General features: G+C 31.9%; 1 pseudogene; it reads right to left on the bottom strand.

Annotated features, from left to right (window-relative positions):
• Positions 1 to 508: 508 nt before the first annotated feature.
• LOC134700977 (histidine N-acetyltransferase-like) lies at positions 509 to 14,123 on the bottom strand (annotated as a pseudogene).
• Between the last annotated feature and the right edge of the window lie 2,083 nt (positions 14,124 to 16,206).

Genomic DNA, 16,206 nt, shown 5'->3' with positions numbered 1-16,206 from the left:
GGTTTACAGTCATCAGAAAGTTTACAATAAAAATTGCTATGTTTTACAAAATCACTGGACCATGACCTAGGGTAAAGAGCCTATAGAAGTAGTTGTAAGACTGATATGTACTGTTAATAGTAATGCAATATTTTAGAAAAATCATTGATATATTATATTACAACTAGATCTTATCAAACTGTCTTGAACAGATATCTTAATAATTGTTGCCGCCACCAGAAAGCACAAAGTCCTATATATTACCTCTCACGACTTTCCGTGGAAGCAAAAAAGAGATGGAGATGAAGATAACCTTATAAAAGAGGGACGAAAGATATCAAAGGGACAGTCAAACTCATAAATCTAAAACAAACTGACAACGCCATGGCTTAAAATGAAAAAGACAAACAGAAAAACAAAAGTACACATGACACAACATAGAAAACTAAAGAATAAACAACACGAACCCCACCAACAGTTAAAATCTTTATGACTGTTGTTTGGAATAAACATTTTTCGTCATTCATAATTCAATTCAATTCAATATTTTATTTAAGTCTCATCTCTCAATAATATATAATACAACTTTACGTTAAATGTAAAAATATATAGATATAAAAAGAGGGACATTCTGTACATAATTATAAGAGACTATTACAGTAAAAACATTATATAAAGAATTCATCTATTATAAAACATAATAATAAGAACCTTATTTACAGTATAAAACATGTCTATGTCTATTTGAAATAAAGTTACAGGGCTTTGGCACAGCTATTATTACCATATTTATTTATTATCAAATAAACACACTAATTTCTGTTTGTCATCAAAAGACATAAAATCACTTTTAAAATGTGGTGCTTCATCAAATATTTGTTTCTAAAATAGTCATTTATATATAAAGGACACGATAAAATAACATAGGCTTCATCTTCTTAAATAATCATACAATTAGGACACGACAAAATAACATGGTCTTCATCTTCTTAAATATTCATACAATTATGGCTCGATTTTTTAAAATTAATTTTTTCAAAAATGCACGTTTCGATTCTTATTGGTGATTTACATATGAAAACATACCCTAACATTTCAATTCTTAGATATCACTGTGCAACCGGCAGTATATTGAGACAAAAGTTTTAAAAGCGTTATGAAATCATGATGGCATTTATATTTACAATTTGCTTGAATTTAAATTCCATTCCACACAAACTAAACCTGTTCCATAAAAATGTGTGGTTTTAAAACCTAATTCAGTCATCACATTGTCCAAATCTTCCCAATTTGTATCTGGTTTTGATATACAGCGGAATAATATATAATCGCTTTTTAAACAGGGGAGCAGTTTTTCAACATGTAAGATTACGTGAGATTTGATATTTTCGGACACACAGCCATATATATTCATATTTACAATCATTCCAACTGGAGCCTTGAAAAAGTTACTAATTGATAAAATGGCACCTTTTGAATTGTTAGCATGACTTACTACCACTTTTGTGCGCTCTGTAAATATCAGTGGAGCATTTGATCGCAAAACTTTGTATGGTACGTCGTCAACAACAGCACGGCCTTCTGGGAAAAAATATCGGCTAAGGTTACGTGATTCTAGTATTTGACCAAACTCTTCTTTTTTGATAAATCGTGCATGATTTACAACCTGGTTTGATTTCCTTTGCTTCTTAAATTCGTCTTCCAGATTCAATTTCCGAATGTCATAATAACGAAAGTCCTGCAAAATAGAAATTGATTAATAAATGAAATATGACATGTATGAAATGTAAAAATATTTGTATTTTATGGTTTTTGTTTGCTTTTGTTAACCTGATATAAAAAAAGTTCATTCTGATGTACAGTAGTTGTCGTTTGTTTATGTAATATATACGTATTTCTCGTTTCTCGTTTTGTTTATAAATATAGATTAGACCGTTGGTTTTCCCGTTTGAATGGTTTTACACTAGTAATTTTGGGGCCCTTTATAGCTTGTTGTTCGGTGTGAGCCAAGGCTCCGTGTTGAAGGCCGTACTTAAACCAATAATGGTTTACTTTTTAAATTGTTATTTGGATGGAGAGTTGTCTCATTGGCACTCACACCACATTTTCCTATATATAATTACCGTGATCATGTGCTTTCTTAATATCGTGCAATATGCTGTTCTGATATTTTTGTTGTTAATGATGAGTATCCCATAGAAAAACATGGACTTATTTATCTAAACAATTATAACAAAACATGCAGCCATTATTGTGTCTAAATGTGGTATTTCAAAGTATCTTACCCCTCAAAACAATTGCATCGAACACGACTGTTTTATTATATACTTGTACCTTAGTCACAATTTATTTAAAAGTAAATCATTATAGGTCAAGGTACTGTCATCCACGCTTCAAATGGCTTACTCCGAACAGCAAGCTATAAAGGGCTATAAAACTAACGGCGGAGGACAATTGAGCGCATTGATAAGACATTTCAGCGAAAAAAAATTAGGATGTTTGAGCGCCAAAGTAGAACCCATTTGAGCGAAAATTAAAATTTTCAAAGCCCATATTAGCGAAATATTTTTAACCCTTTTTAGTATATAAATAATATATACATGTAATAAATTAAAAAAAAAAATATAGACTCAAGACAGCACAACATAAAACAATATAAAACTTTTCAGTTAAAATACAGCACTAAAAGTCAAAAAGGATAAATCAAATGTTAAAAATCTGTTCTAGCCTGGGATTTATAACCTAAAGCACGTCTTTCAATACTATATCGGAATCCATCACAAATTAAACTTTTTTCCTTTGTTCGTTTTAAAAAATTGTCAAACTAGACAGTTCTAAACAACTGAGACTTGTTTAGATCCAAATGTGTAAAAAAAAGATGAATTTAGAATTGTGTTTAAGATTTATAAACTGCACCATTTGTACAGTAAAGGGTTCATTATCTAATCGTGACATATTTACATGCTTAACCTTGATTATTGAACTTTTAAAATCAGCTGACTTATGCCACCGTGAAAAACGACCTCGTGATGGAACCAGAACAAAATATCCTACAGCGAGTTATTTTCGTGATTTTATTTGAATGAGGCATACGAAATATTTTGACGGTTATTCTTTGGCGGATTTAAAAACTATATCGATACCTTTTCATATGCACTTTTTAATTGGCGTAATTTATTTTGCTGATTATGTTCTAACCGCGAAAATAAGCGAACATTTACACCCCGCGAAAAGAACCAACTATATACGGGTAACACACAACCGGTGGACTTAATGGAAACGTCGGTTTTTATATTTCAAATAGAAAATTAGTGTATAAACCTGTTGAAGAATTTCTTTGCAGAGTCCTTTTCGAGCGTGCTCAAGTAATGGAGTATTTTCTTTGTTTCCTATAGCAACTCTGTTCAATAATCCCTGCCTGTAAAGTGGCCCTCCTTCGTCCAACCATTTTGACATTGTCCCAACAAGTCCTTTACCAGAATATTCTTTTGAAATTCTCCCGCCTCTTGTTACTATAGTCTTACCATCGTCCACTATGCTCATAAAACTGAATCCAACCTGGAAAATTAAATTTATTAAATAAATCTTATGATAATTATTGATATTAATATCTTGTTCGAGACGTTTCGTGCGGTAAATATCACCCGAATCCTATTGGAAACAATCCTATACCGCATATTAAGCTATACATGTGCCCTAAATGACAAATGTAAGACATTAATTTATAATTGACTGGTTTGAAATATAAAAAAGATGTGGTATGATTGCCAATGAGACAACTATCCACAAAAGACCAAAATGACACAAACATTAACAACTATAGATCACCGTACGGCCTTCAACAATGAGCAAAGCCCTTACCGCATAGTCAACTATAAAAAGCCCCGATAAGACAATGTAAAACAAATTCAAACGAGAAAACTAACGGCCTTATTTATGTAAAAAAATGAACGAAAAACAAATATGTAACACATAAACAAACCACAACCACTGAATTACAGGCTCCTGACTTGGGACAGGCACATACACAAATAATGTGGCGGGGTTAAACATGTTAGCGGGACCCCCCCCTAACCTGGGACAGTGGTATAACAGTACAACATAAGAAAGAAGGCCATTTACAAATCTATTGTGCTAGTTCGTGGTGGTCAGTTTCTGTGGATGAAGCCGGAAGGGCCGCAGAGAACCATGCACCAACCTTTGGTAGGAAAACTGAAAAAATAAAATAGTCGAGTGCACCTACCTCGTGTGGGATTTAATCCTACAGCCTCAGTGCAGCAATTCGAACGAGAAAAGTATCGGCTTGATTTATGTACAAAAAAATGAACGACAAAAAAATATGATATACAGGAACAAACTTTAAGGATAACCAGTATGAAAAACAAACTCCTGACTTGGGAAATACAGAATGTGCGGGGTTCAAAATGTTTTCTGAAACAATTATCCACAATACGCTGTGGTGTTTTAGGGAACTTGCTTTTCCCCTGATTGTTTCCATTTCAACGTATCATATTTCGTTCATTGATATTTTTATTGATTTTACATTGGCTAGAGATATAAGGGAAGGGTTGAGATCTATATAAAAAAAAAACATCTCTAACTCCGCCGCATTTTGTGCTACTCCCAAGTCTGACCTTGGTTAGTCTTGTATGATTTTTAATTCTATTTTGTTTAACATGTTTCTGAGTTTAGTATGACGTCCATTATCATTGAACTAGTACATACATTTGGTTTAGGGGCAAGCTGACGCAAGCCTCCGGGTTCGGGATTTTCGGTGTTTTGCGGGTATTTTTTTCCTAATTGTTTTCAATGATGTCTTCAATTTACGTATTAGCGTATAGCGGGTTATTTGCGCGGGTGTAAAATCTCGCGATTTTCATTGAATAAGGTATACGAACTATTTTGGCAGTTATTATTTTTGCGGATTAGTTTTTTTTATCAATACCTTTGAATTTGCACTTTTAAATTGGCAGAATTTATTTTGGCGATTTTGTTCTATCCGCGAAAATAAGCGAAAACTTACACCCCTCGAAAATACCCCTCTGTATGGTATATGTCTTTCCTAAATATTTTTCCTAAACAACTAACAATAATTTCTCTGGGAAACCTTACAAATTTTTCTCCGTCGACAGCAGCATACATCTAGGCATTTCAAGCAACATGTGGAAATAGTCAGGTAGGTAATCACCGCCATTATATATCTCCGCGGGGGGTAATATCGCCATTACTCGGTCATAATCTTCTGTTGTTACCCTCTTGATACCATATTCTTGGCGGTCCATTTTCTGGCTAATTAAAATATAAACTACAGTTAGATGTTTTAATGGAATTATTTAACTTTACATAGCGTGCCTTTGCTCGCTTTTTTATTTAAAAAATAAATACAACAATTGTTTGGTATCACCTCCATGATACATTTCCGCGGGGGTGGGGTGGGGGGTGGAGGGGGGGTAATATCGCCATTACTCGATTATATTCATCTGATGTTACCCACTTGATTCCTATTTCTTGGTGGTCCATTTTGTGTTTAATCAAAATGTAAATTACGGTTATATGTTTTAATGGAGTTCTTTAACTTTGAGATTATAATGGTTTAAATAAATATATCAGCAACGGTTTAAGGTAGAGACGTAGCGTAACATTTGTAATGCAGTTTTGATATCCGTTGTCAGTTAATAATGAATTTTGAAATAGATTTGCATATTGATATGGATAAGATCAATTTTTTTTTATGAAACAAATATAAGGGCCCCCTTTACAATTTCCATAACAAACATGGACTTATCGTACTTATTTTTCTTACCTGACCAGCTGGCAGTATTTGATTTTTGTAGTTTTAAAAATCTTCTTCCTTAAAAAAAGTTGCCTCGTTAGGCTCGCCAATATTTTCACCATCCAGGACAAAATCAACTTTGTTCTCTTCGGATCCTGTGTCAACCCCTGTATAGGTTTAATTAGCCTTGTTTCTTTTACTTAAAAAAACAGAAAATGATAAGCTTTTGTAAACTTTAACTAACAAATAAATGTTACAATAAAATGCGAACCTTTAACATCTATAATTTATAAATTAAGATGCGTCCGACGCGCTTTCTGGATTTGACATAATTATCCTCACCAAAAACGCTCAAACCTAAACTTGTGGAAAAACCTCCCTTTTTATAAAAATTGAACATTGATCCCGTGTTATATTATCAGATTATTACATGGCATTTTCCATATCGCATGTATTATCAGCCCTAGGTTTAATATCAGCCCAAGAGCCGCATGGCCGAGGGCTGATAATACATGCGATATGAAAAAGTGACATGTTATGATCTTTTTATCATATGCTTTAACAGTAAAGAAAAATAACCGATTATATATTGATCCTTTTACGTGGTTTCCGAAGTTTAAAGAGTAAAACCGTTCACGGACGTCGGACCAAAAATTTGATACATTCAATATGAACATTTTCTATCATATGCCTCAACAGAGAGAGAAAAAAAACATCGTTTTATTATAAACGAATCGACAAAAAAAAATTAATTCAACACTATACATAATTATGAACATTGTTTGGGAAAGTCAATTTTTTAAAAGAAACTTTCTAAGTTATGTTTCTTAAAAAAATTAAAAATGCATTTATTTAATAATTTGTTTGTTTTTAATTATTTTAATTATTTTCATTATTTTACACGATTTTCCGGAATTGGCCGAGTATCACCGGAATGCCATGTGATAACGTTACGGAAAGGCATGTGATAATAATCGAAGCATGTAATAAACTTTTCATATCAGCCCGCTAAGCACCAATTGGAAAAATATGAAATTTACGTCAATTTAATGCTATTATCATACGGTAAAATTGATATGTTATTTAGTCTAAGTATATGATAAGAAAACATACGTTCTATCTTGTAAAAATATCGCACCATAGAGCATGTGCGATATTTTATTTAAATACGACCATTGCTAAACTTCTGGATACAGCTCACGGATTGAGACTGCGAGCGAATGGAGACAATTTGTTGTAGTGTACGTGAATAAAAGAGTGTAACTTGCCGGACTCGTCATTATCTCATGCATGTTCACTTTGATAATTGAATATTAAGTATCATACATATACATGTAGTTATCAAAGGTACATATATTATAATTTAGTACGCCAGACGTGCGTTTCGTCTACATAAGACTCAACAGTGCCGTTCATATAAACATATTTATAAAGCCAAACAAGTAAAAAATTTTGTTATACAAAGAAATATAGGAACAAGTTATAGGATAATCTAAATATTATGCACTTTTGATTAATTATATGCATGAGTTTCAAAATTAATGATACAATTTACATATACCAACCTAACTGATGATGTTGATATAGCCGGGTGAAATGGCTATTCGACTATATGTAAATCAAGAAGGAAGATTCGCTCCTTAAACTTTTATTTTAGCAGTCCGGCAAGACCGAACAACAAACTCCAAACTAAATGTAATGTAACATACACACAATAACAATATAAATAAGCACAAGCAATTAAAGGATTAAGCAGATTACCTATTGTAAAAATTGGTGCAAATGTGAAAAATCCGATAAAAAATCTTTAGACAGTTATTTGAATAAAATTATGAATACTGTTGATATTCGAATATCTCATTTAGAAAACAATTCTGAAATTAATAATAGGAACCATGATATACCCATTTCTAGAATAAAAAACAAACTCAAGGTACTCGCAGAGCTGTTTGTGTTCGTACCGGCAGACAAGGCAGCAAATAATGTAGTGGTGGTGTGACGCACATACTACACGAAAGTTCTTCAAAACGAAATTATCAATTCCTCTACATTCAGGTCAGTGCGCACCACAGAGAGTCGAATCGTTAACAAGCATACCAATGCCACTGCCCAACTTAAAGCATCTTCCGAGCATTTGAAAGTCCCTACCATGTACTGGTTACCGAAATTACACAAAAAAACATTTAAATTCCGTTTCATCTCCGCTTCGAGTAAGTGTTCTACTACTAATCTATCAGTGCTTCTAACCACCTCCCTTACTACTATCAAAGAACTGGTTATTAACTTTTGTAATAAAGCTTATGAAAATAATGGTATTAATTATTTTTGGAGTGTTAAAAATTCTTTAGAGGTTTTAGATAAAATACATGCTTTCAATGGTCCTTACAATTCTGTTGACAGTTATGATTTTTCTACTCTGTACACTACACTTCCACACAATCTTATAAAGAAAAAAGTTTTTGTATTTGATAAAATGGTCTTTCGAAAAATCTCATTGTAATTTTATTTGCTGTAACTCGTTTAAGCCCTTTTTCTGTAACGAAAAAGGAAAGTATGCTAGATACACTTACTGGAAATGTGAGGATATGATTGAAGCTTTAAACTTTCTGCTTGATAACATTTATGTACGTTTCATCGATAAAGTGTATCGTCAGGTAGTAGGTATTCCTATGGGCACCAACTGTGCCCCTTTAATAGCAGATTTATTTCTATATTGCTATGAATCTCAGTTTATGACCAAACTCAGTAAAGACCCATCATTGTTACATTTGGTTGATACATTCAAAAATACCTACCGTTATCTGGATGATATTTTTTCGTTGAATAATCAAGAGTTCTCTAAATATACTTCAGAAATTTACCCAAACGAACTTACTTTAACTAAATCTAACATAAACCGCAGCAGTTGTCCTTTTCTAGATTTAGACATTTCAATTTCAAACGGGAAACTTCACACTAAAATTTACGACAAAAGAGACGATTTTTCATTTCTTATTGTTAATTTTCCTTTTTTAGACGGCGATGTGCCTTTGGCTCCATCATACGGTGTTTATATATCGCAACTCGTTCGGTTTGCCCGTGTGTGTTCTGATGTCATAGATTTTAACGAACGTAATCAATGCATCACTGGTAAATTGTTGTGTCAGGGATTTCGATACCATAAATTACTTAAAACTTTTACTAAATTCTTTCATAGATACAAAGATTTGATTAGTAAATTTGGCTATACCTGTAGAAAGCTTATTAAAAATGGTATTTCACATCCTAAATTTTATGGTAATATCGTACTTAAAGCGAGGAAATCACTCTGTGATCCTTGTAAACTCATCGAACCTTTAAACAAACTTATAAGTAAGGGTTATCGTACCAATATTGTAATTAGATCTCTGAATATAGTTCACATTGGCACTAATATTGATTTTGTCATTAGCAAATTAAAACATAACTAAATTTCATTATCTTTTGAGGCGAGATGTATAGGGGACACAGCCACGTTAACTTTTATTTCTATAGAAGTCGCTCTTCACTATACTACTACCTGTCGATACATTTATTTTTGGCATTGCACAAGTCATGTCTTCTTTGACTATTAATGACGTTAAAATACTAAATCCCTGTGATGTGTTTTAGTCGATTTTAGTCTCTGATGCATGATTTTTTACTATTAATTGGTTTTGGCTTTTAACTAGCTGTCAGTAACTGCGAGTACTCTCAAATCGTATTTTCTTGTTAATTCGACCTGTTGATACTGTTTATAATGCTTTTTTGTCATTTTTTATTTATATGGATCTTGTCTGTACACCAGCTTTGATTATTTGTAATATCTTCAATTTTTCCCTTATTCTTACAACATTTGTATAAACTTCAAGATTATAAAAAAACGTTTTTTTTTCTAAAGTGAACATTGATTGGTTAAATATTTCTCAGTGTGTTTGAATTTGTTTGTTAGCCTTTTGGTCATGAATGTTTGTCTCTAATATTTAATTAACTGTGCATTTGTATTCAGATATCGCAGATCAAATTTATTCGTTCATTGTGTAATCATACGTTTTTTGATTGAGTTAAGTCTGCCAATTGATATTTTATCATATGTTTTTCTCTGTTGTGATGTTATGCTATTGTTTCAGAAAAAGGGAGAAGGTTTGGATCCATTAAAACGTTTAATCCCGCTGCAAATGTTTGCACCTGTCCTAAGTCAGGAATCTGATGTACAGTAGTTGTCGTTTGTTTATGTAATATATACGTGTTTCTCGTTTCTCGTTTTTTTTTATATAGATTAGACCGTTGGTTTTCCCGTTTGAATGGTTTTACATTAGTAATTTTGGGGCCCTTTATAGCTTGTTGTTCGGTGTGAGCCAAGGCTCCGTGTTGAAGGCCGTACTTTAACCTATAATGGTTTAATTTTTAAATTGTTATTTGGATGGAGAGTTGTCTCATTGGCACTCACACCACATCTTCCTATATCTATAACAGATGACAAATTGGAAATAACAATAGATTCAAAGAGTAATTAGTGTCCGACACGTATTTGTAAATTATAGTCCAAACTGTCACAGAGAATGAATAATGAAATAAATAGAGTAAATGCATTTAAGACCTTTGTCCAAGATTATGACACATATAATCCGTGTAAATTTACGACAAAGTCTAGAATAATAAAATAAATACAAAACCTAGATATAAATTAAAACAATTAAATAATTAAAATGTTGTTTAAAAACTAATTTCATTGCAAAGTGCAAATAGTCCGGTCATATTAGATTGAATGCTTAACGTCAAGTGACAAATATTTTAGGCATATTCATGTGAAAGGATAATATACCTAAAGACCATATCACATTTTCTTGTTCTTATGTTAATATAGTAAAGACATCGTCTATACATTTGGTTGATAGCCGAATCTTCCAAATGGCATTCAATAAAGTAACTAATAAACAAAACTGTCATCATATAATATGATTATATCCTGTAGATTTAAAATCTTGATTTACATAATTATCATAATTCATTATTACACTGAGTAGTGAAGTTTCTCATTCCACACCGGTTTTTGTTTTATTTACGCATTATTTAGACACTCTTGTGTTCGTATTAACAACGCGAAGGTGACATAACTGAATAAATGTACACACCATAGCGAACACCCCCCTTTTTCGTAGGACGCATTTCCAGGCGAGCGTGTTTATGTGTTTATCCCTTAAATCAACTGATTATAATTAAATTTACTTTAATTTTTTTGTACAGTAAAATAAGTCCTACAGTACACTGTAAATAAAAGTGTTAAGAATCTGAACACTTTTTGAACACCCTTTTGTAACACTTCTGGAACGCGTAACAGTGTTCTAAATATTAACATTGGTGTTCCAGTTTTTAACAGTATGTGTGCATCTTTCGAACGCTATGTGTGTTATTCTTGAACGGATAGTGTGTACTCCTTGAACGCCGAGTGTTTGAATCTGGAACGCGTATCAGTGTTCTAAATATTAACTTTGGTGTTCCAGTTTTTAACATCATGTGTGCATCCTTCGAACGCTATGTGTGTTATTCTTGATCGGATAGTGTGTACTCCTTGAACGCCTAGAGTTTGAATCTGGAACATGAACTTGTGAGCAAAATTGTATGCCGTTACGCGTTCCAAGCCTTGTAACACTTCTGGAACGCTCGGACTGTGTTCCAGAAGTATGTGTTAATATCCAGAACACATAGTGTATATTAGTGGAACACAATTTTACATGTTCCAGAAAAAAGTGTTCTATTCTTTGAAACATTATTGTGGTCTTGTAAAACAAATAATTTAAATGATTAAAAACATCTTTAATTGATTAAAAGAGGCAAAATTAAAAAAAAAGTACAATACAATGTGAAATATTGAAGCAACTTTAAAATGACAATTTAGACAAGTTAAAAATATAACATTTGTAATTTGCAAAAATTAATGTGTCCAAATATTTAACCATAAACAAAATGTTCGTCATATTTAAAATTGTTATGTAACAACAAAGTCTAGTGACTTATGAACACAGTTTAACTCATCGTTTGCAACTTCTCAAGTCAAGCATTGTCCTGAATTACAAAATACTTATGTCAATGACTCGTTTATCACAAATATTTTCGATGATCCACAGCTTTCATAGCACTCAGATAGTCAATATCAAACATAAAATACCCTGTGTATATGCTGCTACTAGTCGAGTCGGTGTTCATGTAACACTGCTACCTTAGGTACTTTTTAACATGATTTGAGTCGTCTACTACTGATTTTGAGCTTCCATTTTTTAGAACATTCGTCTTTTGAGCTTCCATTTTTTAGAACATTCGTCTCCTTGGGTTATAACTACTCTTTAACCTTGTTATCCATCAACTGTGAGTTCTAAAATATAAAATATAAAGTGTATGAGCAGAGACATATAATACAATTGTATTATATGTCTCTGGTATGAGTAAACAAATTATGGATCATGTCGATATTCCTTAAGAATTCGAATTAAACTCTTATTTCGTTTTTGTAATTCCATTATACTTGTCAGCATTATTAGATAAGATACATTTTTTAAAGAGTGGTATACATGCATTTTCAAGTATATGGGCTCTCGTGTTCTATAGCTTTTAAAAAAAGATGGTAGGAAGTGTCCAGCAAATGCTCATAGGTGTTTTAGGCAAAACTTTGTCGTTAGACTTGTCACTAAACTAACTGCTCACATTTCTAGAAACTAACTACCTTTTGCCTCTTTTTTTTTTTAAAGATATGTAGTAATTTCACTTATGATCTGTATACGGTAATTCCAATTTAAATTGATGTTATTATATCGAATTTAGCTCAAATAGTTTTCTGATTAATGTACACCAGTGAATGGTGCACATTTTATTGATAAATCTGCAATAACAAAACTTGTAAGAAGTCAATGGGCACTCCTAAAATTCTTAAACTTACATAAAGTACTTTTATGGTGCAGGATAAGTAGTCATCTCTTGAACTGCGAAATTTTCTCTTCATTCTCGGCGAGGTATGCACGAACAATTACCCCTCAGTACTGCATGTAGTTGTGTTTGTACCCTATAAAAGTAACATAAGAATACATAACAATACATGTATGAACGGTAGACATTTGCTAAAATGAATTACTAAGATTTAAGTATTTAAGAATGAGAAAGCTATTAATATAACATATACATAAGAAATTTAAAATTAGTGTTGCAGTATGCCTTTTTACAAACTTCTGTCTTGACATTGGAACACATGGCGTTCAGAGAAACCGATTAGCTGGAACGTTTCATGTTCGAGACTAGAACACATTTACAATAGCAACGATATCATTAAACATTTACGTATAAATTTACATTGGTTATTTTTTTTTTATAACATGATCATCTAAATATATTCTCTCAACGAACCTCCTACTTTTTAAATCGAATTATGGCATAACAGCATGCACCGTTATGTGTTGACACAAAATGTTCTACTTCCATTTATACTTCAGTGTGTCCTGTCAAAGTAGAAATTTGTTGATTTAATACTAAAAAAAATGTGTGATAAATGTAGATATAAATTAAATATACCTTTTAAATCAAGTTTTGCTGTAATTTTCTTCAGTGAAGCTTCTTCAATCACGATCAAAAACCAAACTTCCGGTACATTAATACGTCACGCGCTGTTATGTACGCGGGCATGTTTGGAACACATGGCGTTCGGGGGGAAATGGTAAATTTGAACGCATCATGTTCGAAGCCAGAACACTTTTACAATAGCAACGTTTTCATGAGCATTTACACATTTACATTGTAAAAAAATATACCCAAAGAACTTAAGTCCTTTAGAAAGAAGATTTATACTAAAAATCAATCATTTGCACGCTTATATAAATACGCTCTTTCATTTTTTTTTTACCAAACTATAATTTGCTTATGTTGATACAGCTAAACTACATTCATCGTCAAATTATAGTGCGAATCACCCTTATTCATCGTCTGTTTGACTCTGAAGCGATGAAATATTTTTTCACTCCCCATTACAATATTAGAACATTTCTAGTGTTCAATTTAGAACACTTGTCTTGAACATGTGCGTTCAAAGACTGAACACAATGTGTTATATTTTTTAACGCTGGCGTTCAATGTGGAACACGAATGTTAATAACTGAACATATTGTGTTTAAAATTGGAACGCGTCTAGACGCGTCAGGCGTCCGCAATATTTGCAGTGTAAGTGATGATAGACACCAAAAAGAAATATAACCAGTTTTACATGTCTTACCTTTATCTGACCGTTGGTCACTCTAGGTTATAGGTCATGTGAGTGTAATACACAAATAAACATACATGTGTAATACATTTAAATATCCGGTCAGTTGAAGGCAATATTAATATAATAAGATTATCAATACAGGACTATATTTTTCACTTTTATGAATTAAAAAGCAGTAAGGCAACACATGATAAGAACGTTTAAACCACAAAACAAACGCATCAGCCCAATTTAATAATTTCTTTAGTGCGAAAATGTCTTTCAGAAATGACTTTTTAAAATGTGATTGAAATGAATCAAAACAATAGATCTGGAGTCTTAGCCATCAAAAACAATTTTCAGTTCTGTTACAGATATTATGCAGGAACTTGGTCCCGTCGTTGTAATTCGGGTTGTAGTCTTTCTTTTAATGGTTTTATCAATTCTTTTGTGGGGAACTGCTCACATTGATGTTACATTATTTGGGAACTAACTTGAACTCGTCATGACAACGAGACCTTAAAAGACAATCCAGTCTGCTAACTACATTTTCATCTGTTATCTCCCCTCAATTCGTTTACTTTTAATATTTAATCAAGTATCAAATTAAGAATAGTATTTTCAAAAGTTATCTTTACGAATAAGTTTATTCCCTTTTTTATAAGTTAACAATCTTTTCTACAAATGATTTACCTAAATATCATTTCAAACTTTGCTTATTATTTATTTAATCTATATTACGATTTTACTTGTGAATATGAATTAAATTACTTTACAGGAAAACATCTTTTAAATTTTTTAACTTGTTTCTTCTAAATTTATAAAGCAAACTGAAATGTATTTATTAATGTTATAAAGAACGCGTGTATTTTTGTGACATTTTCCCCATGACTAGATATATACCGGTTTAAGGTTAGGTTGGTCCCCTCCGTAAAACATTCAGTATGTCAAATATATATTGTCAAGAATTTCAATTACGGCCGGGGAACAGACTAGTTTAAGGTATACTCTAGAGTAATAAGTATATCACGAGCTAATATAAGCGGGAAGAATTGTAACGGTAAATCTGTGTGTAATTATGTGTCATTCGACGCTTGCATTTTGGGCAGTTCACTCTGGTCATTTGACACCACCCACCCACCCACTTTTATTTTGTCAATATTGTAAATTGATGCATTCATGATAATGATTGGTGTGGATGTTTTTTCAGATTATACATGCTTGAAAAGATTGTTAACAAAGATATTTCTTTTGTAGATTGTGTATAATTGAAAATGATATGTTGAAGCAGCGGCTACGGGCGTGCAGACAAATATTCATATATTGTAAATAAAAGGAATAAACATGCTTAACTTTACTGTCCAGGCGAGCTGATATCCCAAATAGTGTTTGGTTTTTTATTTATAAATATTTTATGTTCGTTTGAGTTGACGAACAGGAACATAATGATAAATATTCTTTTGAATTTCTTTTTTTTTTATAATTTATTATTTTTCTTCATGGATCTACAAGTATCAACATATATTTATATTGTGGCACAACAAGCAGGCAAATGAAATATAAAAAAACATTATAAGCATTCTATGAACTAACACTTAGAAATCTATGGATTAAGTATAGTAATAACATTATCATTAATATAGTTATAGTAGTGCAAGAAATATATATGAGCATACATATGGTATGGTATAACAGTATACAGATAATTTCAAATGCTCATATACATACATGTTAAATTTAATTAATGACATTAGCCCAGGGGTTCCAGTACAAGTTGTGTTCTTCCACACTTAAGTATTTTGAAGAAATATGTTTCTCTAAAATCAAGTTTTCTTTTATGTAGTTTTGAAGACCTTTTATATTAGGTTTTATATCTTGCATCTTACATCTGTAAATAAAGTACTTCGTCAGTAAAATAACTTTATTTTTAATAAAGTTCAATTTACAATTTTCATAGAGGCCAAAAATGACAATTTTCAAATTAAGTGGAATTTCGATAAGAACCTTATCGAAAATCCATGAATTTAGATTGTGCCAAATGTCGGCTACAATATGACAACCCCAAAGTAAATGTTCAATAGTTTCAGGCTCTTCCTTGCAAAATGTACACAAATTACAACTAACAAGCTTCATTTTAAAACGTAAAGCATTTGTCCCTAAAATATAATGAATAATTCTATATTGAAACCAACATAACCTAGTGTTTTTTGAAACCTTGGTAACACACAAGTGT

Source organism: Mytilus trossulus, unplaced genomic scaffold, assembly GCF_036588685.1.
Source record: "Mytilus trossulus isolate FHL-02 unplaced genomic scaffold, PNRI_Mtr1.1.1.hap1 h1tg000210l__unscaffolded, whole genome shotgun sequence".
NCBI lineage: Eukaryota > Metazoa > Mollusca > Bivalvia > Mytilida > Mytilidae > Mytilus > Mytilus trossulus.
This window is presented reverse-complemented; position numbering and strand designations above follow the sequence as displayed.